Here is a 27,817-nt window from a genome sequence, read left to right on the forward strand (position 1 = left end):
TTTCACATAGCAAGCAGTTCTTTTAGTACAGGTACAGTATTCACGATCAGCCTGTTTCATAATCTTTTTGTCATAAAGGAATTCTGCCTCTAATAAGATAGCCTTTTTGATGGAAATGCTAATAATATTTTAAATTTTAGCAAGGAATCGCACAGGAAGAGGCATAATAGTTCTTTGTGTTCGTTAAATTAGCCTTCATTTCAATGTGTCCAAAGAGTACTTTTATTCAGCTGAAGTTTTAGGAAAAGCTAAAGAATAATTCTTCAAAGAATTATGAATAATGCTCCCGTTAAGCCTCTAGCAAACTGAGTAAATTGCCAATGTGTATTTACCGGAAAGAAGAAAACTCTGGGATAACCAATTCCTTTTGGCAAGTGGTTTACTAAAGCTATGACCAAACATGATTGCTATATTAAATCAGAATTTTATTACATTATATAAAAGTAACTCAAAGTTCCCATAGGCTTCTGTTAGAAACCTATCCACTAAGCTGAATGCAGCCCTCTAAATGATAATGGTACCCACACTATCTGACTTTCTTCCCAGAAACCGTCCATCATCATTCAGTGAAACAGACATATTAATATACCTTTACATACTAAGAAACTCCCCCAAGACCTCTTAGCAGCATGAAACGCCAGGCAAACACAAGAAAAATGTCTGCAAAGACCTACTTCTTCTTTTTTTTTTTTTTTTGGTGAGGAAGATTAGCCCTGAGCTAACATCTGTTGCCAATCCTCCTCATTTTGCTGAGGAAGATTGGCCCTGGGCTAACATCCATGCCCATCTTCCTCTACTTTATATGTGGGATGCCTGTCACAGCATGGCTTGATGAGCAGTGAGTAGGTCCACACCTGGGATCCAAACCTGCAAACCCCAGGCCACCGAAGAGGAGTGTGTGAACTTAACCACTAATACACTGGGCCAGCCCCTGACATACTTATTTCTAACGACTTGATAACAAGAGATAACATTGTTCCCAACCTTCTCCACTTACCCAGGAGTTTTGCGATGATATAAAGGGCTTGTCCCCAAAGAAACAGTTTTCCATCACGGCCACAGTTGCTAGGAAATCGCTTCTGACTACCAGGGTTTCTTTTTCAGATTCTACAAAATCAGCTGGCACATAGTAGTGCTTTGGTACAACAGGATAACCTATGGAGTTTAAAAATAAATATTTAAAATATAACGAATCAGTGTCCTTCCCAAATTTTCTCTTCAAGAAATTGCAATAACTAGAAGGGAGAGAGAAAGGTTGTAGAGGAGGTAACAGATTTGATAGACTACAGAAAATTGGATATTTTGGCTCCTTTCAGAAATTGCAAGTGCAAAATGCGGAAAAAGCTTCTTGACTTTAAAACACTAATTTGACAGCATATGTTACGCTTTAGCCAACAATGTTAACATATCTCCTTTAACAACATTTAATTTTAACACCTTTAAATGAACCAACAAATATACAGTACGCAAATATTTAGAGCCATTGAAGAAGCTATTTTTAATAGGATTAGTCTATGGAAGTTTTACAAATGAGATACTGTATAATCTTAAATGAAGAATTATAACCCTGAGCCATTGCTTAGAGGGAAGAAATCCTCATTTTAATCATTAAACCCATTATCTACCATTCAATATCACTGAAGAGAAAAAATCCATCATACCCTGTGAGCAAACTGTTTAAAAATATTCCTTGGTGAAACTAAAAATTATTATTTAAAGACTAGAATCTCTGTGGATGATGTAAAGGGGGAAAAAAACCCAATTCCAGTAGAGTGCTACAGAAGACTTTTTGCAATATCAGCCCATAGTAAACTTAATTTCCCTCATTTCCCTAAAATTTGCTTCCTTCTTCATGCATCAATCAATCACGATGTTTGTGTCTAAAACTAGTAAAAAGGTCTATGATTCACAGGGAATAGTTTGAACACCACTCTCTGAATGTGATGAAGCCTAAAGTGTGGTACACTAAACCACCACCTCAAGGCATCAATGATTTACCACTGAGTACTAAAAGATCTCATTCGAGGGATTTTAAATATCATATGCATTACCACACGCATTACATTATTTCTCACATTGCACAAGTAATTATTTGGAGCATAAAGACATAAATAAATTAATTAATTTTTATTTCAAATTCAATGTTTATCCATAAACATTTCACTACTTTAACATTACAAGTATTTTAAAGGGTGAGTACATACTGTGAAGTATTTAGGGTACTTGTGGAAAACCCTAAAGAATATCACAAACTTCATGTGAGATAGGAACAGGGCTCAGTGCTGTAACCGCCAGTTCATGCATTGTGCCCATAAGCCATCCATTTTCACCAACAAATCGTATATACATATTTGTTTTTGTGAGGAAGATCGGCCCTGAGCTAACATCTGCCAATCCTCCTCTTTTTCTTGCTGAGGAAGACTGGCCCTGGGCTACCATCCGTGCCCATCTTCCTCCACTTTATATGGGACACTGCCACAGCATGGCTTGACAAGCAGTGTGTCGGTGCACGCCTGGGATCCGAACCGGTGAGCCTCCGGCCGCTGCAGTGGAGCGCGCACACTTAACCGCTTGCGCCGCTGGGCCAGCCCCAACAAATCATAATTTTTAACTTCCAGATAAATATGTTTTCAAAGATGTTCACTTATGAGAACATATTCTCATTTTATTAATACTTCCAAACCCCAAAGATATTTGGAACTTCTCCTTTGGAATTCCTTTGATAACTAGTTTTCTAGTCATACAGAAAAATCAGTTATGTTCTTTTATGGGCCCTGACAGTGTTTAACTGCAACCAACATACTACTCATAAGATGGGGCCTTTTGACCATTTCTAAAATATTAAACCCATCCTCAAAGGATGACATTTTAGCATCACAGCAGACATTCAAAATAACATGCTAAAAGCCCTAGAAGCAACTCCAAAGAGGAGGCCAGAATGTTCTTGACAATGGTAGTACCTTTAGGCTAGGACAGAGCCTTTAGCTGGCCCTCTGGAGGGGGCAGCAGTCACCTGAACATACCATTTCTGGTGACCTGAATACAAATCAGTCATTTTATATTATTGCCACACTACACAGAGTGGAGTTACACAGTAGATAACAGATGAAGAACCCGGGCCTATCCAGTGAACTATTTTCCAATTACTACAGCCATGACGACCTAAATTCGTCTCCATCCTTGTATTGCCTAATGAACTCCTTTTATAAAAACAAATTTATTATAGCAAATTAATAAATTATTCTTTCTAATTCATTCAAGATCTCATTCATTTTTTTCAATTTAAATAAACTGTTCTGTTTAAAAAGCAATCATTTACGCTTTTCAAAGGAATGTGAAGGAAATATCAGGAGGAAGAATTTCTTGAAAAACAAGCCAACTATACCGTCTGTGGTCTGATGAAGCACTGGAGTCAGAAGGTCCTGATATTCCTTTACTTGGTTGGGATTTTGCCTCTAAAAACTCCTAAAACGTAAAATATAAAATCCAACAGCATCTGAGCTCAATAAGCACCACAGAAATTTTACCTTAGGAAAATCTATTAGCCCAGTTATAATTATTTTGGTAATTTCTACATAAATGATAAAAATAAAATTGAAAAAGGTAATGCAAACGTGCGTGATATTTTTTCAGGAAATTGATTTTAGAAGGTCATGTTAGCATTTAGAATCGAAAACAGAATTTTAATTGAAATATCTCTATTTATATGTGTAAATATTATAGATATTCACAATGTTACGAATTATGGTATTCGTGATTTCTATTCATAAAAAAACTTCTTTGCAAATATGAAAATATGTTTGCATCATTTTTTAAATAAAGTATTTCTTTAATTCTTTAAATTCTTTTACAGAAAATGATTTAATATTCACTCAGAAAGCAGAAGAGTAGCGTACAAAAATGCAGAGCAGTTAACATCACTGTGTGCAGTCTATTTTGCTAGCTGAAAGGAGTCATATTTCATTTTTCTCTTCTTTAAACCACTTATATCCTATAGCTTAAATTTCAGGAGGAAAGCTCACTTACCATCAATCATCATGTAAAGGAAAAATATGGGAAATTCACACTCAATGCCATCAAATAGCTAAAACAAAAATAAAATATTAAAAATTTCACTAAATTAATTAGAAAATTATATTAATTAGAATAATTATAGTTAGGATGTACATAAAAGATTCATTTATAGTAATAACAAAATTGGACTGATTTATAAGTAGTTTCATTGTTCTTTTTTAAAAATTTTTCTCAGAACTCTTATTATTCAAACGCTCATTCATTTAATCCATCACACACAGTAGTCATTCATTCAATAAGCATTTGCTAAGTACTCAGCAATGCCTGGCACCAACTAGACAGAGGGCTGTGAAGACAAAAAGACAGAGAAGCTGCCCTCAAGAGCTCACAGCCTAGGGGAGAGGCAGGCACGTAAACGAACAACTGTAGCACCCGATGAAATCTACATACGTGATATACCAGAAACACAGGGAATGAAAGACCCAAGTCTGCCTAGGGGGTCAGGGAAGGGTGTATAGGAAAAGAGATGCTTCAGCTAATGCTTGATGGATTTCTCCAGGGAGATGAGCTAAGGGAACTCCACACAGAGAAACAAAAGTATAAACTACAGATGCATGGAAGCACAAAGTTTCTTAAAGAAACTACCACCAATTCAGTATTTCTGGAACAAGCAAGGAAGAAATAGTGAAAGCTGAAGCCCAACAGGTGGGCCAGGCCAGCCAGATCAAGAAGAGCCTGGCAGGTCATGCTAAGAGACTAAGACTTTGATCTGGAGGCGACACAGAACCACTGTTGAATACTGAGCAGGATCAGATTTATTCATTAGATTTACTGGCTAGATGGACAGCAGGCAGTGTTGAAGAGAGTTTTAGGGCAAGAAATGAGACCAATTGGAAGGCTGCTGGGAATAATCCAAAGAGAAAAGACGATAGCCTAAACCAAGGTTTTTCCACTTCAGCATTTATTGACATTTTGGGCAAAATAATTCTTGGTTGTAGGGGCTATCCTGTGCATTGCAGGATGTTGGTAGAATCCCTGGCCTCTACCTCCAGATGCCAGTAGCACCCACCAAGTGGTGACAATGAAAAAATGTCTGCAGATATTGTCAAAGGCCCCCGGGAGAGCAAAACTGTTCTTTGTTATGAACCACTAGCCTAAACCAAGGAGTTAATAGAGAGGAAGGTTAAATCTGTCAGCCTTGGTGAGTGACAACGAGGGGTGAGTGAGAATGAAGTGCCTAGGATGACTCTCAGGTTTGCGACCTGGGCAGAAGAGCGGGAGACGCACATAAGCAGACTGCAGGGCATCCAAGGGAGGACGTCCAGAAGGCAGGTGGATACATGGTAGGGCACTCCTGGGGAGAAGTATGAGTTAGGGACAGAGACACTAAAGTTAACAGTGATAGCTATGATTGCATGAATAGCAGAAGAGTAAGGATGGAACCCAGGAGAAGAGTAATATTTAAGAGGTGGAAGAAGAGGAACCTGCAGAGGAGACTAACAAAGACAGTGAGAAAAGTAAGCAGAGTCAGGAAGAGAATGGGGTCACAGAAAACGTTCCAAGTAAGAGAACTCAGTTAAGACACCCAAATGCCAAGGAAATAAGTGAAATAAGGCCAGAAAAGCATCCACTATGACCCAGTGACCTAAACTGACTGAAGCCAGCACAGCTACCGGAAGTACTGGGAAGAGGAGCAGGGTTATAAGGTGAAGGAGTGAGTAGAGGCAAACGAGGTACTACACCTAGAATGGACCATGCTTTTCAGAAGTGTAGCCACAAAGAGAGAGGCGATGGGAGGCAGACAGGGGTGAGTGGTGAGGGAGAGTTTTTGCTTGTTTTTTTAATGATGAACTTCATTGTGTTTATGTGAAGAAAAAGAAGCTGATTTGAGTTGGGGAAGCAAAACAGCAGGAAGGAAGAAGTAGGGAAGATGAGGAGACAAAAAGAAAGAGATAAAAACAGACACCTATCTATCAGGGAAGAAGACAAATGATACACCAAGAATCCTAGGAACTAAAAGAGAACAGGATGAGGTGTACATATGGAGGGTTAGCCTTAGAATGAAGAACAGACAGCAACTTCTGGGAGACAAGAGAGATGGAGGTAAGTATGGATGAAGGATAGATGCAGTGGAGGAGGCCAAACAGAAATGTAAGGCTAACAAGTAGAAAGTGAGAAGTCAAGTCTGGGAACTTGAGTACAAATGGAAAAAATTTTGAGAAGCTTATAAGAGGAGTCCCTGGCAGGGTCACATAGCAGAACTAACAAGCAGTGAAAGCAATGATGAGAACTGAACCAAGATGGATGTCCTAAATCCGGGGTGGCATCTATCCACACTGCTGTGGCCTTTCTCAGTGGTGCTCAGCAATAGGTGGGAAATAGAGAGAGCCTGCTGGACTGATCCAAACTTGAAAGTATGCAGGGTGGTAGTTACAGGGGGTCCAGTTCAAATGTAAGTGCTGTAAATCAGCACAGGAAAGGTATTAAATAGAAAAGAAACATCTCAAGGTGTTTAAGAGATAAACGGATCTTTTGGCTTAATCTAACAGACTGCTGTAAGGTTTCAAAGATGTACACAATACAATGGCTCCTAATGCTCCCAAATGATAGTCAGTTGTGAAATTAAATAAAATGATAAATAGTGTGTCTCGCTGTTCTGCAAAACTAAATGTATACTAAATTTTAAAAGAGTATTTAATTGTCAAACAAATTACAAGGTACCATGCTGCCTGGACATTTTTTATATACAGATTCATGGGATTTTCCCTATCTTCAGTGAATGAGTCAAAATTATGACAATGCTTACAAAAGTAATTTTCAATCTACCCCACTAATTGTATTCAGCAATGTGGAGGCACGCTTACCTTTTTGGGGGGTGTTATAGTTTTCTGGACAGCTTAAAAACACCTAGTATAAATCTAGATATAGTGGTACATATGTATATTTGAAATAGAAAATATTTTAAAACTAATTATTTAGAGGACTATATTTCAAAGGGAAGTGTCTAAGTGAAACAAAAAAAAAAAGAGCATTTGCTTAACAGATTGAAAATTGGATCACAAATAGATATTTTCTATTACATGAGACAAATGGTATGAAACAGGCAGGCAGAGTTCTGAAAGTGTGAAAGAAGAATTATTCACCCGATGAATCAATATGGCTCCATATGAGCAAATGGGCTTCACTGGTGGTAAGAGCTAACACTTATCAAGTGCTTACGATGTGCGAAGCACCGATCTAAGCATTTTTATATATACTAACTCATTTAATCCTCACAAGAACCTCAATAATAGGACCAATAATAGTAGGTACTATTATATTACCAATGAAGAATATTAACACAGAGAGGTTAATTAACATGCCCAAGGCCAGACAGCTAGTAAGTAGCAGAGCCAGAAGTCAAACCCAAGAAGTCTGACTCCTCAATCGGTGCTTTTGACCACTCTGTTATGCCCTGATATGGAATAGTTTTTGATACCTTCATTTCAGCTGGTTTGTAGCAGCGTATGTTGGGATCTTCCAGTGATGTTCTATATCCATCTCTCAAGAAACGTTTAAATCCATATTTTCCTTTTAATTTTCTAACCACTTTATCAAGTGTCTGGCTAAACAGAACTTCATCATCCAGGGCAAATGCAGGATAAGTGATGCAGGGGAGCAGGGCAGCATCTGTGTTCTGGCAGCAATAAAAAAAAAGAAGGGACTGTAAGTGCCTGCAGTGATATGATCAACACAGCCCAAGGAGAATCATGGAGATGAAAAGCCGATAAAAATAAGTCAATAAATAAGGAATAGATAATAAAAGGTAAGTAAATAAGAAATAAGTCAATAAATAAGTCAATAAAAGTCTTTAACTGACAGTGAGATTGCTGTGCTACAAGGGACACACAGACGCTTATATGGTATGGTTTAGTGAAGCTTACAGAGGAGATAAAACTTTATTCACCAATAAGGAGTATTTTCAAGGTTCAACACTGGACTCAAACTTTAAGATATTAATTAAGGCAGTGTGTAAAAATTTAACACCAATAACTAATCATTAAAACTTAGTTTCTCATAACAATTTTTTGGTATCAGTGAAAAACACAAAACAATCTAAATGTCCAACAATTAGATAAGTAAATTAGCAGCCATTAAAGTTTATATTGTAGAAACATTTATTGATCTGGAAACATGTCCATTCATAGAACCAGATTATCAAATATTATGAACAATATTCTCCCAGTATTATAAAATGAAAAGTATATATGTATATAAAAATATATAAAAACATATAAACACAAATGTTGTCACCCTAAGATTATAACTGAGTGGTGGAATAACGAGTGGATATTATATTATTATTACTTGCTTATTTGTGGGTTTTGTTTTTCTTTGATCATAATCCTGCATTACTTCTATAAAACAGTTATTTTTAAATAATTAAATTATTCCATTTTGAGTGTTTTCTAAGAATAGAGCCATAAATAACCCCTATAAAAATCCGCAATTGCGTACTATAGGCATATAAAAGTTTATCAGCCAAAAAAAATTGTGACTCGAATGAGAGAAAAGAAGCATGAAAAATAATTTTATTCAAAAGGAATATAAATTATGAAAAATATTTTTCTAATATTCTGTGACAAAAAAATTCATTTTGGTATAATGTTGCTACTCCCTCCTGAAAAAATAAAAGGTCTACTTTTCTCCTGTTCTACAAAAGACTCGAAAGACAAAGCAGCTGTGTCCACAGCTCTGCTCACTTCCTGAACAAGACCTCCACAGACCAGGCAAGTGAGAGGCAACGTCTATTCTCTCTTCTCTTCTCTGCTGGCAACCTCTAACATTCTGGAACACATTCTTAGAAAAGTAAACAAAATTACATAACAATCATAAACGATAGCTCTTATTAATTTATTATAAAAATATCTCACATGAGATCTTGATTCTCTGGGTAAGAGTGAGCACAAAGTTTGCCTATTGCGATTGTGAGCATCGAGATCCACAAATATAACCGACCAAGAACAGCCCTGGAACAAGAAAGAGAAAAACATTTCCTAAATTAAGAAAAAACGACTTGTAGAACATTGGGCATTTTGACTGTAAGAAATTTCACAAAAACACTAACACTGGTTGCATTGAGAGTGGCATTACAGAAGATTTTAATTTTCTTTTTTTATACTTTCAGCACTTCCCAAATTTCTTGCAATAAACATTCATTTTATAATCATAAAAAATGTTATTTTTACATTTCCCTATTTCTCCTCAGTCTTCTTATAAATCAAAATGTATTGATTGTAAGATACCTAATCAATTAAGGATATTCATGTTAATAAAAATACAAATAGTTTACTCACATTTTTGACAAGGAATAAAACAAGAACCAATTTGAGTTCACAAAATCTGAATTGTACAGTCCTAATAAAGAATGTTGATTATATGATCAAACTAAGCAAATTTAGATACAATCTAGAATTATAGATATAAAAACTACTTGATTAAAATATAGAGACAGGAGAATCTCAAATAATAAAAATGCAAATAAAAGCTAATATTCACTGTGTGTCAGGCACTGTGCTTTATGCTTCACATGGATTATCTCATTTAATCCCCATATATAGAGGATTATTATCCCCATTTTACTGAAAAAGATGCTAAATCTTAGTTTAATAGAGCACGGGTTCAAAATCAAGTCTCTAACACAGAAGCCCACACCTTAACCACTAAGTTATACAATTTCCCACAATAAAAAATATCTTTCAAGTAAGAGCCAAAAAACTTGAACAAAAAGACAGGTGTAACAAAAAATGTCAATTGGTCTGCTAACCAAGTTAAAAAAAATTTAATATTTAGCCATTAGTGCTTTCCGTATTTATGAGCATAGCCATAAGTAAACATAGCTTTGTTCTTTTACTGGGGAGCTAAACATTTTGAAAACACAGAGAATGAAACTGGAATACAAATACAGCTTCCATTATAAGAGAATACTCAGAAAAACACATGGGGAAGGGAAGAAGAGAACTATCATTCTAATTCTCACCAACTTCAAAGACGCATTCACTCTGAAACTAAAATACCTCAAATCAATCACCTAGACTGAAACTCAATGTCTAGTGGTACTAGGCCCTACCTCCAAATATCAGACTCACTATATGTACATTTTTCCTGTTAACCCACGTACATACATGAGTATTAGCTCATAAAATAGAATGATTTCTCAGGCCGGCCCGGTGGTGGAAGTGGTTAAGCGCGCACGCTCCGCTGCGGCAGCATGGGGTTCGTCGGTTCGGATCCTGGGCGCGCACCAACACACCGCTTGGCAAGCCATGTTGTGGCGGCGTCCCATATAAAGTGGAGGAAGACGGGCACAGATGTTAACCCAGGGCCAGTCTTCCTCAGCAAAAAAAGAGGAGGATTGGCAGATGTTAGCACAGGGCTGATCTTCCTCACCAAAAAAAAAAAAATAGAATGATTTCTCATTCATAATATCATTTCTTAAATCTGTTTTAACTCTGACGAGTAAATTAATAAATGAAGAAGAAATGAGTGAGGCTGTCATTCTACAACCAGATTAACACTAAACTGTCCTTTCTATTATTTGAAATTCCCTAGTTTTCATATCCACTGACAAAATTGAATTCAACAAAGCTTCATGCGGTATCTGCCACTGTCAGAGTGATGTGTTCTCTGCTTTGAGGAAAACAAGATAGAACTTGACCTCTGCTCTCAAGGAGCTGACCCAGGTGATATTCAGTCCTAACCAGATGAATATTAAACAAAACAAAAAGACTGCACATGGCAGGCAATACATGACGATGTACCAAGATATGGGCCTATGTACCAAGTGAGTGGCTTAGATGAGAGAATAATAATGATAATAAATCTCTAAAGGTAACATAAAAAAAACAAAATAGGGAACCTGGGATACTTCATGGAGAAGGCAAGGACCAAAGCTAGGATCTGAATTTTTGTGGGAAGGGGAGCAGGCAGGGTAGTTAGAACAAACAGCAGAGAAATGAATAGGTATGAGATGTTGGGAGCCTGTGAATACACAAAATAACAGGACTTATAATTTATCTTTAGGCTCATAATTAATAAAGTTAATTGCATGCCAAATCAGTCTGCCTTGAACTGAATTTTTAAAAGATAAAATCTAACTAGTGTAATTTATAAATAATGAAGTGAAATAGCAAATTTGGCAATTCTTGCCATTATCTGATTAATATAAACAAGCCAATTTCTATTTTCTGGCCACGAATAAATGGTTTATTTATCTAAATTCATCAAAGTATTTGTTCAGGTTTCTTCCTCTGCCAGCCTCTAAGAAATATGCACAAAGGGAAAAATAATTTCATAATATTACTGGATTTTAACAGTGAGAGCAAATGCTAGTTAACTATATTGTGTGGCTGTCCTCTTAAAAAATATACCATGCTTAGGCATAGGGCCAAGATTCACAGGAAGATAAAATTCACCATAAAATTCACCTAAGACCATGGGCACCTATTCCTCTTCAGAAGCAAATTTTTAAGAAAGTCATCAAGGAGACCCTACTTATGGAATTAATTATCACCAACTTTAAATCATCAGACACATTAATTTTATGCCTGCAAATTTCAAAGGAAGTTTGATATGTCTGCATTGCTTTGAATGCTCTGCATAACATGAGCAATTTCTCTAGTCATTACCTTTTAGATTCTGGCCTCAGCTCATTTGTCAGTATTGTGATTTCTCCAATCAAAACCAGGAATATGAAAGGATGTTTTATATGTATATGTCACTCCAAAGTATCTGATTAACGCTGTATATTTTATTTTCATCTTCCATTTCCTGAAATTATCACAACTCTACCATCATATCCTGACTCCATCTACAGAGCATATTTTAAGACTGATAGCTCAAACTGTATTCCCAAACTGAGTTTCTATGACTACTTTCTAGTAAATACACTAGAAGACGATTCAACCTAACCACTGTCATGGGGACTTGAGTTCCAATGGTGGGGAAGAGCTGCACTGAACCATCTACCTCAGACTCCATGACTGCAACAAACACTTTTGAGATGGTACCTAAAGCCAAGGGTGACATCTATGACCATAAGACACTGCTGATCTCTTTAGTCTCAATTCAAAGGGAAATGATTTGAAGGATTGTCTGGGCCTTTCTTTACCCCATCAATCACTTCTCTGAACCTGAGCTAATAGGCTTGCTGCCACATAGCATCAAAGCATAAAACAAGATGAACCCACTCAGTGTATCTACTACACATGATTTCTGTTCTTCTGAATGCAAAATCATACCACAGAACTACCATCAGGAGACTTTCTTCCCTAGTTCAGCATTAAGCTGTTCTTGAGCTCCGTGGCAGAGCCTGGAGAGCAGGATTCTTACAGAAAGGATATTTACTGATGGGAATTACCCCTCTGCATCATGGCTGTGGTGGCAATGGGCATGTAAATAGTCAACTTTTACTTACTGGCCCAACAGTAGCTTCCAGCAGCCCCTCTCACAAGCCATGCTTCTCTTTTCTACAGAAGATTCTACTCACATGCGTTAAAAGAACTTTCCAACTACAGAGCGAGGTGAACCTGAGTAGTAATTCTTAGGGTTTCAGAAAGGGGAGAGCTGAGACTCAGACCCAGGAACCACAAAACTGTTGCTTAGCATGTCTATGACATTTGCTGAGTGTGAATTATAATTTATTTAAAAATTATTATTTAAATAGTGTCAAATATCACTTAAATATTATATATGTCACTATATTTATAGAGAACATATTTGAAAGTATGATGAAATATGTGATTCTCATATTGATGAGTATGTTTCTAAATGCTCCAAATTAGCCTTTATTATAAACTTATCACTAAAGACATTAGGCCATTTTATCACATTTTCTTCTTAGATATTTTCTGCCAAAGAAAAATAACTTGCTTTCACAGGGAAGATTTAAATGATAAGGTTTTTTCCTTGAATAATAAGACAAGTCTGACATTTTAAAAAAAAGAAGAAAGGAAGTGTAAGAACACATAATAACCATTATCAAAGCTAAAAGCTTATTCCACCCAACAATTTTCCATAAAAATAAAAATTAACATTTATCTTATCTCATACACTGAAGCACAAAAAGGGCAAAAGGCAAGCCTTTCACGCTGTTTGCCAAGTGGATGTCTCATTCAGAAGTTCAACAATTAAGAAGAAAATAATGTGGTCAAAAGGTAAAAACTTCCAGTTATAAAATAAATAACTCATGGGGACGTGATATACAGCATGGTGACTACAGTTAACAATACTGTACCGCATATTTGAAAGTTGCTAGGAGAGTTGATCTTAAAAGTTCTCACCACAAGAAAAATAAATTTGTAACTACGTGTGGGTTTGGATGTTAACTAGACTTATTATGGTGATCATTTCATAATATATACAAATACTGAATCACTATGTTGTACACCTGAAACTAATATGTTGATTACACCTCAATAAAAAAATTAAATTTTTTAAAAAAGAAGAAAATGGCTTAAAAGTTTTCAAACGCAAATGCACAGTTCTCACCTCTAAAGGTAGAAAGCATTCAAGATTTAAGATTTCCTGTACTAATAGTTGATATTCCAGATTCATTACCAAGTGGCTTTGGTTTAATTCCTGTTCTGCCTCTTTGTTGCATGACCAGTGAAAAGCCACCTCAACTCTGTGACCACTCATTTTGAGAGAAGGGCCCTTCCAGCTCCAAAGATCTAAGATTGTCTGAGTTGCGATCAATAGGTGTACTTTTTCAAAGCTCTAAATTAATTTAGTTAAAGACACATGATCAGGTCTTCTAAAACACTACATCAACAGTTTTTGGAAATAGCTGAGAATATTCATCTGATCTGAAATCCCTCAAATCTTGAGGAGGTTTCTATAGGTTTTCATTTGAATAAAAACATTTCTTTGTTACATCAGTTCTTTTCCCAGCCACTGACTTCTAATTAGACCACAGCCCATTGAAGGACATGGAGCAATATGATAAAATGATTAAACACTGAAAAGATCATATGCACTCTTAAATGTGCTACTATTTAGCAGGTATATTTTTAACTTTGCTGTAGAGGTGGGAATTTTAACATTAACAAAGTCAGGTTTCTGTAATTCTCCACATCAGAAACAAAAATGAAAGGGAATTGGTAAAACTAGGATACTGTTTGATATTATCCAAAAAAAAGGAACATGGAGAGCTCCACTTGCAACATGTGACATCTATGTGGCTAAAGGAATAAGACATTATTTGTCTATATTTCCATCCAAAATACTCAACGAATAGTCAACTCGGCAAACATTTGGCACACAGCTCTGCTGGGAATGGACATGAGCTAACCAAGGTCAATATTAACTCTGCTTAGAGCAGTCGTTCTCATCCTTGGCTGAACATTACAATTCCTGGGCAGTTGGAAACATCTCAAGGCCAAGGTCTCCCCCTAGACCAATTAAATCAGAATCTCCAGGGGTAGAGCCCAGCAATCAGTATTGCAAATAATTCCACTGTGCAGCCAAGACTGAGACATTATGGCTGAGGAACAATTCTAGCAGTATATTTATAACTCAGAATCAGAAAGTATAGTAGAGCAATTCAGTGCTTTTAGAGTTATGGCTAAGAGATCTATGAAAGCTTCCTGGGAAAAGTAGGCTGAAGACAGAGCCCTGAAACATGGGTAGTTAGGAAAGGTAGCATGTATACGTGTGGGCTTCTATGTAGGTGGAGGCATATATGTAGTATATATACCAGACACATAAGCAACATACACTAAGACTCAGGGACATCAAAGGAGATGGCACGATTGCAAAAAAGAGCTGACCAATACCTTATAATGTCCAACCTAGACACAAAACTCCATTCAGCACACTACTTGGTATGCCATGGAAGGCAGAAGAGCAAGACCTGTATCTTTCCAGACTGCTGCTGTAACACTATTGATTTAGTCCATGACTCCTCTAAGTCTCCTTGAAATACTCTCTAGAAGCTTTTCAGTCCAATCTCTTCATTTCCGTTCTTTAACATTACCAGTACTTCATTAACAATAACAAGAGATAATATTTATTGAGGGTTTAATCTTTGCCAAGCACTATACTAAGCTTTTTATTTGCATGAAAACCTTCTGAGTTAGGTCCTAGTATCATTATCTCTATTTTTTTAGTTGAGGAAGCCGAGACAGGTAAACAACTAGCCAATGTCACAGAACTCACTAGTGGGAGTACAGAGCGTACAGTGAGTCTCCTGACTCCAAATACAATGCCATTCTTTTTTTTTTAATTGAGGTATAATTGACGTATAACATTATATTAGATTCAGGTGTACAACATAATGACTCAATATTTGTATATACTGCAATATGATCACCACAATAAGTCTAGTTAACATCCATCACCGTACATAGTTACAAAAATTTTCTTTCTTGTGAAGAGAACTTTTAAGATCTACTCTTAGCAATTTTCGAATATGCAATACAGTATTATTAACTATAGTCACCATGATACACATTACATCCCCATGACTTATGTTATAACTGGAAGTTTGTGCCTTTTGACCCCCTTCTCCTATTTCACCCACCCTCCACCCCCGACCTCTGGCATCCACCAATCTGTTCTCTGTATATATGTGCTTGGTGTTTTGTTGTTTTAGATTCCACATATAAGTGAGATCATATGCTATTTGTCTTTCTCTGTCTGACTTATTTCACTTAGCATAACGCCCTCAAGGTTCATCTATGTTGTCACAAATGTCAAGATTTCATTCTTTTTCATAGCTAAATAATGTTCCATTGTATAGTCATGCATCACTTGATGATGGGGATATGTTCTGAGAAATGTGCTTTTAGGCACACTGTATGCTGTTCATCATTGTGTGACTATCACAGAGTGTACTTACACAAACCTAGATTGTATAGCCTACTACACACCTATGCTACATGGTACTAATCTTATGGGACCACCATCATATATGCAGTCCATTGTTGACCAAAACATCGCAATGCGCCACATGATTGTATATATATTTACCACATTTTCTTTATCCATTCATCCATCCATCGATGGACACTTAGGTTGTTTCCATATCTTGGCCATCGTAAATAATGCTACAATGCCATACCTTTATGCCATGTTTATGCCTTTATACCTTTATGCCATACTCCTTCCTTCCTTCCCACCTACCTATCTATCTAATATACCTATATACATACACAAACACAAACACAGACATACACACACACATATACACACACAAATTCATACATACACACGTACACACTAATTTAAATGAATGTACTGAGAGTGAGGCAAGGGTGAAAAGGAAATGAGAAGTACTGAAGGATACATGTGGGACTTCCATGAGTATGTTGACTCTTCCAGTGAGAAAGAAATGTTGACATAAGCCAAGAGATCAGTGCCAGAGGCACCAAGAATCTCCAGGAGAGGCATAATATTAATAATCATGATTTCGATAGGCTCACACCCCTCAAACCCCCATGAGCTCTGATCTCTCCATTTCTCCAGCCAGAGGTCTTGAGAGAGGAGGAAGAGTGTGGGAAGTGGGCGATTTAGTCTTGGGCACCCAAAATAAGGTGCTGCTCCCCTCTTCCCAATCCGTTCATGTCTATGTTCATTCTTCATTCTTCATGTCCTGGATGTAAGCAGAGTCCATCCTCCAAGAGGAAGTTAGAGTGAGAACAGAAGTGAGTTTGTGGATGTAGGGAGTGAAAGAGAGGCAGTTGTACTATAACACTTCAACTTAAAACTTTCTTAAATTCAAGACTTCGGGTACATAGTATTACAATTGCCATAACAAAAACCATGTTACCTTTTGCATATCTGCATAACTTTCTAAAATGTATTTTTACTGACTCGGCATTTTAATTGGTTGTTGTTTTTAGTGCCATCAAGTCCGTTCCGACCCCTAGTGACCCTGTGTACCAAAGAGCAGAACCCCGCCTGGTCTTTTTGCTCCATCCTCTCACCTTCTGGTGCTGTATCAGATAATGCTCCAATGCTATTCATAGGGTTTTCATGGCCAATTTTTTCAGAAATGTGTGGTCATGTCCTTCTTCCTAGTCTGCCTTGGTCTGGAAGCTTCCCTGAAACCTGTCCACCACGGGTGACCCTGCTGGTATTTGACATACCAGTGGCATAGCTTTCAGCATCACAGCAACACATGGCTGCCACAGTATAACAACCAACAGATGGGTGGTGAGGTTCCCTGACCAGGAAACGAACTCAGACCACAGCAACGAGAGTGCTGAATCTTAACCACTAGACCACCAAGCATTTTAATAACTTAAGGTTAATTATAATATCAGCTGGAAACCGCCTTTGCCCTCCCATCTTAAGAATCTTTACAAAAATTGCTAAAGACAATTAGCCTAGTTCTTGATCCAGAGTAATAACCTGTATTCCTACATTTTATTCCCTTTCATTGACAACTCAATCCACGGTCACTTGATTGGGTGCAGAAACTTGTTAAAGATCTTGTTTTAAGAAAATTTAAGGCAACCCTTAGGATTTCTCTTTTATCCCGAAGAAAATGAGATTTAGACATATAATTACAGCCAGTTGAGGGTTAAGCTAGGATTAAAATTTCCAATTCTTTGGCTGCACATATTACACAAATTCCCCTCTACATAAGATTTACATTAAGTTGAAACCAACATGAGAACTAATATGGAAAATATATGATATATAAGGCTAGGAATATTTAAAACTGTGAAAGCTCAACAAGAGACCTGAGGAAAAAGCTAGGGAACAAAGACAATGAGAATTCTTTATGAAGAGATTTTTTTTTTTTTTCTAATTAAGCAATGTTTTTTAGTTAGAAAACTAAAATTTAACCGGCAAATCATATTCAAAGGAAAGTCTGTTCAACCATGGTCTGCCACATAAATTTCAGACATTCTCTGATCATAAGGAACAACTTGGTTAATGAATGGCCAAATTAATTAAAAACATAATTCAAATAAACAATCACAGTTTATTGTTACTATTGCTGTTTTTTTTACCTGGTTGCCAAAGAGGTTGAATCCATTAATTGCTTCTAGAGCTGCTTTTGCTAAGCCAACAGAGCTAAAAGAGAAAAGGAAATACTTTATAACTCTAATATATCTGGCTACAAAATAAGAACCATTATCTGATGAATATTCACAAGTAAGTTTCTTTATTAAAACTTAGAACAACTTCTGTAGGAAGAATAATGTCTAAGAGATCGCAGTCTGACATTTCACTATTTTAATTTCTCTTTTTTATAGTTAGTGATCTTCTGGGAAAAATATTTCTAAGTTCACCTTGATCTAGGCAAATGGTCATACTATTGATGGGAGTAGTTTTAATTCCAGTATCATTTATATTCACTAACTCAAGAAAAAAAAAGATGAACTTTAGAGGAAGGTATATTATAATATGTGCACAGTAATAACAAGGTTGCGCATCATTAGCTCAGATCAATGTAAAAGAGCTTTTCTGATATCAACTCTGAGCCTTAAAAAAAGTTCTTGCACATCATACACTTACCACGGAGTGGGGTTTAATATACCCATTCAAATACTCTTTGCTTAGAGTCCAATAAAATAGGCATTACTTTATGCTCACAAAACAACTGATCATCATACCTCTCATTTTTTGCTATATTGTTCTGTTTATAATAAAATACGTACTCCTTTGCCCTCTCAAATGCCACATACAATAGTGCTGGAAAATGGGAAGACAAATTTCATTAAAAATATGACTGTCATCTTATAAATAACATTTAAATATTTTAGATCTAATATCCAGTTTATTTTACTTATTGCATTTTTTCTGTTTTTATTAAAAGCAAATGCATATGCTATTAATATCATTTAAAATTAATGATCAGTCATCATTTCAGCATTTCTCTAAAGGAGTGATTATCAAAGTGTGGTCCCCAGAGCAGTAGCATTATCTGGAAACTTGTTAGAAATGCCAATTCTCACTCCTCTCCAGGAGTGGGGCCCAACAATCAGTGTTAAAAAGCCCCCCAGGGGGTTAAATGCACTTTAAATTTGAGAACCACTGTTCTAAGCTATTCGAATCATCATTATCTACATTTTCAATGGGTTGTTTACATGAAATGTTCTCAAGTATGCATTACTTTTAATACAGGATAGTAAATAGGTGGGAAACCTTTTAAAATACATGGATGGGGAAGTGGAGTAGACATAAGTTTCCCTATTTCTCTCACTAAGTACAACAAAAAACCCTGGACATCACATAACAAAAATAAAAAGCCTCAGAAAGATGGAAAGGCAGACTGGCTAGGAGCCTTAGGATTCTAGGAACAACACTTGGTAAGTTCCCTGAGTTTCCTTTTTGCCTCCAATATACCAGACTTAGAGCTAAAGAAGCCAAAAACCAGGAAATGCCAGTAGGTGTATTAAAAAAAGCCCCAACAAAAGCCTGCTCTCTCTAGCTAAAGGACCAGGAAAAGGATAGCCTAGCAAAACACAATAGACAACAACCACTCAAAATTTAGACAGTTTAAAATTTAGAGAAGAACCACTCAAGAAAAGAAAACTGTGGCCCTACCCCCACTCACTCCTGTAAAGGCTAGTGGGGAACCTAGACTTCTACATTGAGTCTATAATAAGGAACTGCACCCAACCTGCAACCCTCTCAGCTGCCGTGTGGTGTCAGAGAAGTCCAAGAAGGAAGCCAAGACTTTCATTACCAATGAGTGTTAAGAAGTCTCCCCCCTCACACTTCAGCGTCAGTGGAGAACACACGGAAAGCCTAGACTTCCACACCTGCTTGCCAGTAATGAGGTGAACCTACCCTTCCTGCTGGGATGGCATCAGAGGAGGTCCAATGGAGAGTCAGTACTTTCACTAATGCCCAGCTGCAAAGAGGCCATATCCTCTCCCTGTTCCATAAGTAGAGGCCAACTGGGAATGAGTAATGAGGCACTCCTATCCTTCCTAGCCAAGGAGGTATCAGTGGAGGCCTACTGGGGAACTAGGCATCCCAACTGGACCCAGCAACAATGAAGAGTCTCCATCTTGGATATCAAAGAAAAACCTAGACTTACATTCCTACCCAGCAGTAATGAGGTGATGACCCTGCCCCCTTCCCCTGGCAGAGTGGTGCCAAAAAAATATAGCTAAAATAGAAAGTTAAAATAAGATTCAGGGTGTTACAACATAATACTCAAAATGTCCACATTTCAATCAAAAATCACTGATCATGTCTAGAACCAGACCCAGCCAAACTGAATGAAAAAGGACAATCAATAGATGCTAACACTGAGACGAAAGCAATGTTAAAATTATCTAACAAAGATTTTAAAACAGCCATAATAAAAATTCTTCAATGAGCAATTATAAATATGATTGAAACAAGTGAAAAGATAGAAAGCCTCAGCTAAGAAACAGAAAAGTGTAAACAAAGTTTTTACAAGTGAAAAATTACAATAATAAAAATTAAAAGCTCAGTGGACAGGATCAATGGCAGAATGGGGGAGAAAGGGGAAACAATAACCAAATTGGAAGATAAAACAATAGAAATTATCCAATCAGAACAAAAGAGAAAAAAATTGACTAGAAAAAAAAAACGAAGAGAGCTTCAGGGACCTTTGGGGCTATAACAAAAGATCTAACATTCATGTCATTGGACTCCCTCAAGGAGAGAAGAAAAAGGGCAGAGCTAAAAAAAAAAGTACTTGAAATAATGGCAGACAACTTCCCAATTTGCAAGAAACAAAAAGCTACAGATTCAAGCAGCGAGTGAAACTCAATCAGAATAAAATAAATATATCCATGCTAGGCACATCAAAACTTTTGAAAACTAAAGACAAAGAAAAAATCTTTAAAGTAGCCATGGACAACATTTTACCTATAGGGGAAAAACAACGGAATGACAATGAATTGCTTACCAAAAACCATGAAGGCTAAAAGGATGTGGCGCAAGTGTTTTCAAGCATTGAAACAGAAGAACTGTCAACCCAGAATCTTATACCAGTAAATATATCCTATTTGTTTATTTATTTACACAAGACATTCCCAGATGAAAGAAAAATAAGAAATCTGTCACCAGTAGATCTACCCTAAAAGTATGACTAAAGTAAATTCTCAAAACAAAATGATTGCAAGCAACCAACCAACCAATCAACCTTGGAACAATCAAAAAGGAAGAAAAAATATAGTAAGCAAAAATATGGGTACACACGATAGGCTTTTCTTCTCCTCTTGAGTTTTATAAATTATGTTTGACAATTACAGCAACAGTTGTAACACTGTGGGTTCTAAATGCATGTGGGAAAAATATTTATGATAACTATAATATAAATGGGGGAGCGTAACAAGACATAAATGGAGGTAAGACTTCTATATTTGCCTCCAGTGGGTGAAATAATGACCGCGGTACACTCAGTTTATATATATAATGTAATACCTAGAGCAATCGCTAAAAAGCTATACAAAAAGATACCTTCAAAATCATTACAGATAAATCAATACGCAATTCTAAAAAATGCTGAAGAACCCACAGGAAGGTAGGAAAAAGAAAACAGAGAAATGACAAGGCCTAGAACCTGAAGGAATAAAGTCCAAGCGAAAAATATGTGCCAGTTTAAAACATGTCTGCAAATTCTTTGACAGTCTTCCCATCAAGAGGTGGACTCTTATTCCCCTCACTAGAATATGGCCTGGTCTTACTGACTCTAACAAATAGAATGTGGTGGAAGTTATACTGCATGACCTCTAAAGCTAGGTCATAAAAGGCAATACAGCCCCCACCTGGCCCTCTCTTTTGTGACGCTGGACCTTGGAACCCAGCCACCATGTTGTGAGGAAGTCTATATGAAAAAACTTCATATAAGTCTTGTGGCAGACAGCTCCTGCCAAGGTTCCAGTCAACATTCCGATACCTGAGTGAGGAAGCCATCAAGCTGATTCCAACCCCACCCACAACTGACGGAAAATGCATAAAAGACCCTGAGCAGGAACCACCTAGCTTAGCCCAGCAACCCTCAGAACTATGAGAGTTAATACTAATAAAATATTGTTGTTGTTTTATGCCTCTAATTTGGGGGTAGTTTATTGGCAACAATAGGTAACCAGAAAAGAACCTAAGTCAGGTTCCTAATTCTATCACGTACCCAGAATAAGTAGGCCAATCATACTCAGCCTTGCATGCTCCAAATGGAAACCAAATAGTACCTGCATAAGAATTCTAGACTCCTGGAACCTAAGGGTTAGGAGAGCCCCTAGGGGTCATCTATTCTGACAGTTCATGCAAAAACATCCATCGTCAACTGGTGTTCTTGCTTAAGAATGTGTTCCTGATGTCCTAGGAGTTCCCTTATAGTCCCCAACGCACAAACATTTACATGCATTTAACTGAGTAATACCAGAAAACCTCCACTTACAGTGTGACGTACATGTGTTATGAAGACTGTTTGTAGTATTTTGAGAAGCGAGAATAAATAAATTATTCAAAAGGCAAATATCCAAAAGAAATACTGCACTGGAGGAGATACACGATGTAGCTAACTCAAGGTTTTGTCTTTAACAAGACAGCTAAAGGATGAATTTTGAAATTGTCTTCTAAATAAAGCATTACAAAAAAAAACAAACACTGTACCTGGACTAGAGTAAATGTGGAACTCTTTCTCTTTTAACTTTCTTTCCCAATGCAATTGGTTAAATAATTGGACTTAACTGAAATTCACAAATATGTTACTTTATTATCCACTGGTTATTTAAATCTCTGGCTACAGCAAGCTATTTAGAAACTCAAACATACTCCTAATGTGATCTTACATTTTACTGTCAAATATAATACATACTGTTGTAAGAGTTAAAAATATTTTACTAGCACAAGACATTCTCAGAAAATTAAATTACTCTATAATTAGTTATTGAATATATTAATATTAGGTGAATACTACCAGTAGAACATTCACCAATCTGGTCTTGAAAAGTGTTACCTCAACATTCATTTAACAGGGCTAAAATGAAGTGATGTTCGCTTGGGAGATAGTTTGTAATAAAAGTGGTTTGTTGCATATTTCAAAGCTTTTCTAGAAAAGATGATGGGTTTGGACTCAGTGATTGACAACCCACCACAGAATCCAAAAAATTCATTGACAAGCATGAGAACTAAATTCACATCCTCCTGCTCATTAACACTATGCTTTAGTTCCCTGAGCCACCCAATCATATCCCCTGAAACAGCAAGAACTTGACAGGACTATAGTTTTAATGGGTGCTGATGAATTGTTCAGTACAGCAAAAATACATAAAATGAAGCAGAACGGAGGGATAGTTGCTTCTATCATAGTTCAATGACTGGAACATCAAAAATGATTTAAGAAGATTAAGTAGTTACTTTAAATAACAAGCACTGTGTGGAATAAAATGGTCACTAAAAACATCTTAAACTGAGTAAAGTGGTGATATGATGGTTACTTATCTGATATTTTAGTGATGGCTTTCTTTATTGGAAAAGCCAAGCGAATAGAACATAAAACCATGAAAAAAAAAAAAAACTGAAAAATCAGATCTAAATTTCTAAATTCTCTTTGCTTCTACAGTCTTCTTTGTACCGCAAATATTAGATTTAACAAAGTAAAAAAGGAAATTATGCTATTAAATAGAAAGTTCTATTTAGGAGTTAATGTTTCAAAAACTTTTCTTTCTATTTGGGCAGATATCCACATTACTAAGTTATTAAGTACAATTTTCCTTTTTCTTCCCAACAGCCAAAAAATTCAAAGTTAGTCTTGGTGAAGGTTCAATTCACATCTTATAGATGACTCATCTCTTCTCCAAAACAAAGAATTTTGGTTTAAAGGTAGTCCCAAGGTGTAGGAATATCCTCACATAAATGAGGAAGGGGAAATATAAAGATTAAAATACTTTAATTCAACTTGGAGCAGCTGAGAAGACTACTTGGATACGTAATTCTGGGGGTTAAGAATTAGTGCTACAATAAATAGGTACCAAAAAGATATATGGAGGAAAATGTAATTAAATCAAATAATATAGGATTTTAAAATACATAGGCATTTGTTAGAGACTGAACAAGAGAAAAGAGGAGAATTAGCTGACACAGTTCCAGACACCCTGGGAGAAACTGAAAGGAGCATGTCACTTGAGGAAAGTCAAGTCAACAGAAAAACCAGGAAAGCAGGGAACACTTGCTTAGGAAACATTTCAAGAAAATCATAGTGAGCCTAGAGCAATGGATCCTTTTCCTAAAGCCCTGAAAAGGGTGAGGCAGCTGCTAGAATGCGGTTCAGATAAATGTAAAGAGATCACCTTTCAGAAAAAAATTCTAGGGTTTATCTAAGAAATACTAAATAATTCAAAAACTTGGACTAAAAGGGATACCAGCAAACCTGGGGCTGAAAAGGGCAGATCAGGAAGGGTCTGATCAAAGCATTAAGCTGAATCAAGCTGTACTGATTACTAAACAAAGATATACTTGAAACTTATAACAGTTTCACCAAGAGCATATACCCTACTGTTCTTTCAAACTTTAGAAAAACTTTTTAAGACTTGAAAATACAACGTGAAAGAGCAGAAACAACTTTGGACTTGGAGGCCAATCACCTGGAATCCAGTTCTGATTCTACTACTTACTGGGGTGTATCATTTAAAGGCAGGGTCGGGGGGAGATCGCTAAACCTTCTAAACCTTAGTTTCTTCCCGTATAAAAGGCAATAATGTTCCCTGCCCGACCTAAATAAAATATATTCTGTAACTGGACAGTGCCACAGATTGCAATTATTAAAGGACCACTGAGAATGGATGCTGAAAAGGGAGGCTCTGACTTCGGAATACTATGTGTGCCTTTTGGGGGCCTAGGGGTGGTAACCTTCTTTGATCAAGTTGCAGCTTAGAAGGGATGTGCCCAGTGTGATAAGGGAAGAAAGGAACATTCACCAAGCCAGTCGCTTTGGCCAAGGCCCTAGTGAGCACCAAGGCAACAGTCAGATTGTGCTCTGTCTCTTCTCTGACTCCTGCTAAGGAGGACCGTATAGTACACAGCTAGAGGGAGAACGGCAAAGAAAGCCAGAAGGCAAAAAGGGTGGTGTGGGTACTTACAGCAAGAGTTACTGTAGACTACTTCAGGCTGTCTGAAATGAGGAGGACAGCTTAAGGAGATAACAGGGTATTGCACTAAGCAGTAAGGATCAGATCCAACCAGGCACAGACAGTTCTGGGATGTCTTACAGCAGCAACAGGCTAAGCAGCAGCTCCACATTCCACTACCCAGGCCTGAGCACAGAAAGATACTGGCCTCCCACGACTACCGCTATCGCTGCGTCCGTCAGTGCCAAGTCCGCCTGCAGTGTCAAAATAGACCCTTTTGGCACCAGAGGTGACACATCCAAGAAGGCTTGTGGAGATCTGAGGTCAGACACATTTGAAAAAAATGTTTAGAATTCTTATGGAGAATTGTAAAGTGTTATACCATAGAAAATTAAAAGATCAATGTTAAATGTATAAAACCCGTCATCCAAACCTAATGGCAAACTTCATTACCCATCCATTTGAATAGAATTGGCCTGCTACAATTAAGATTAATTTTGCATGCAAAAGGTAGCAAAGAACATCATATAATGATCTTCCAAGCCTTGAAATAAAATCCTTAATGGTTCAATTAAAGATTAGCACCTTAGTTACAAGAAAACAAGTTGGAGCCTGTTTTTTCACTAGAAACCTTCCAACACCTTCACTTTCTAGGATGGTATCTTTCACCCAAGGTTCTTTCTGAATTTACTACACTTTTTATAAACAGAAAAAATGCTACTCCAAATATTTTATACTGAAAATAATGTCAGTGGGATAACATTGGCATGTATCAAACGGTTATTAAAACGCAGATAAAAGGTCTGATAAATCATAAATGCTAGAAAGGTAAATTTTTAAAAATCACCTTTTCTAATCAAATCCACTTTCTTTCTTGTAATTTGATAATCTGGAAAATGTTGAGAACTTAATTTGGATTATGGCTGAAATATAACATTATCTTCCTATTTTTAATATTTGCCAGAATTTGTTTAATGTCTGAACTGAACTTTCCCACAAATTATTTCTCCACTTCACTGACTTCTTCACTGATTGTTACTATTCTGCTGTGCACTATAAAAATGCCTCATATGAATCATAAAACTTACAGAAAAATGTTTGTATTTTAGTTAACCCAGAGTTAACTGAAGTCCTTTTTGTTTCAATCTTTGTTATTAAAATATTCTTAAATGTGTGAGTACACTTGTATTCTAGTGCTCACTTATGCCAGGTATTCAAATGCTTTACATATATATTAACTCAATCATTATAACAACTTTATAAAGTAGAAACTATTATTATCTTCATTTTATAGATGAAGAAACTGAGGCATGGAGATGATACACAGCTAGAGATCTGGAGCCAGTTTCTATATCTTAGTTTATATCTTATATTGGCTTAGTTTTCTGTGTGATTAGTTCTTCTACCCAAAAAAATATACAGCTGTGGATTCCTCTTAACCAGTGTTTCTTAAACTGTTTCTCTACTTCAAGTCTCAATGATGTAAACTGACCTATAGTTAATCACCTTTAAATTCTTAAATCTTTTAGTGTGAAATGGATAGGACTCATTGAGCTACACTTTTTAGTTAAAAGATGACCTCCTGGGCAAAAATTTACAACATCTGAAAGGTGCAATCAGTCATTAAAGCTATTTCCCTCACCCTAAAGAGTAAAGGAAATTCACAAACTACTAACATAAGTTATCAACTATTCTTGTTTATTCAAACCCCCTAAACCACAGCTCAAGATGGTGACCACACCTCTCAGAGAAAACAATGAATGTTAAGTTTTATATGAAGAGTATAAGTATCTCTGATTAGGACAAAAATCAGCTCTATAACATGGAAGGGAATTTTACATGCAATGTATATACATAGGTGTTTGGCAATTTTAATTTCCTTGATCTTTCAAAGAGTGTCATTGTAAAGAGGAAAAAGAAAATGACTTGGCTGAGCAGCAAGGCCAAGCCGTGGACTGGAGGCTGATATGCATGTACCAACACCACGGGAGGCTGGGAAAGACACCCTGCTCCTTTCCTGCATCTGTTTATCGGCACTGAGAGCAGACTCTTCTGGTTTAATTTTAAGTGAATTTCATCTGCATCACATAGAAAAAAAAAAAAAGAGATGAAATTAACATAGAAACCACAGTTCCCATCTAATACTTTTGATTTTTATTCATATTCAAATTCCACACATTTAAATTAAAAAAAAAAACCCTTAGAAATAAACAAATTACCTCGAATGTAGCTCTGTGCTGCCATTATTATATTTGCTTCCTCTTTCCCAGACACCAAAATCAGGCACACGTTAAACTCTTTCTACACAAAATACAAGGTTTTGAATAAAAGAGACCTAAAAGAAACGAAATAAAACATAAGGACACATGCAGTAACAGGATCTTTCGATACTGATAAGAACAATTAGATACCGTTTGAAAACCAAATACATACTTGCCTACTAGCACTTTTTTACCATGTTGAAACTCTTGTGATTATTACATTACTATTAATATTCTGCTATACCCGGCTTTTCAAATATAAAGCTTAAAATGAGAACCTAATATTATACCGTACAGATACAGAATTTAAATCCTATCAATGCTCCAACGATAATTCTTCAATGATACACTTATTACTGTTCATGACTACTGTGCATCTTAAGAATTAAGAAAAACATAAAGCACTCTTTTATACTAGATAATAATATTTGGAATCTAAAATAGCCATATGAAATGTTAAATAAGCCTAAAACTTGAGAGATAAAAAGGTATTTC

The 27,817-nt window shown here is 36.5% G+C and overlaps 1 long non-coding RNA gene across 1 annotated transcript; it reads right to left on the reverse strand.

Moving 5' to 3' along the window:
• Nucleotides 1–7,527: 7,527 nt before the first annotated feature.
• On the reverse strand, nt 7,528–27,361 carry LOC131403894 (uncharacterized). The gene is made up of 4 exons (XR_009219629.1): nt 27,281–27,361; nt 18,015–18,078; nt 8,928–9,023; nt 7,528–7,690 (listed from the first exon to the last, which is right to left on the reverse strand). It is a non-coding gene; the product is annotated as an uncharacterized LOC131403894 (long non-coding RNA).
• Between the last annotated feature and the right edge of the window lie 456 nt (nt 27,362–27,817).

The sequence above is a fragment of the Diceros bicornis genome, unplaced genomic scaffold (genome assembly GCF_020826845.1).
Source record: "Diceros bicornis minor isolate mBicDic1 unplaced genomic scaffold, mDicBic1.mat.cur scaffold_95_ctg1, whole genome shotgun sequence".
NCBI classification, from domain to species: Eukaryota; Metazoa; Chordata; class Mammalia; order Perissodactyla; family Rhinocerotidae; genus Diceros; species Diceros bicornis.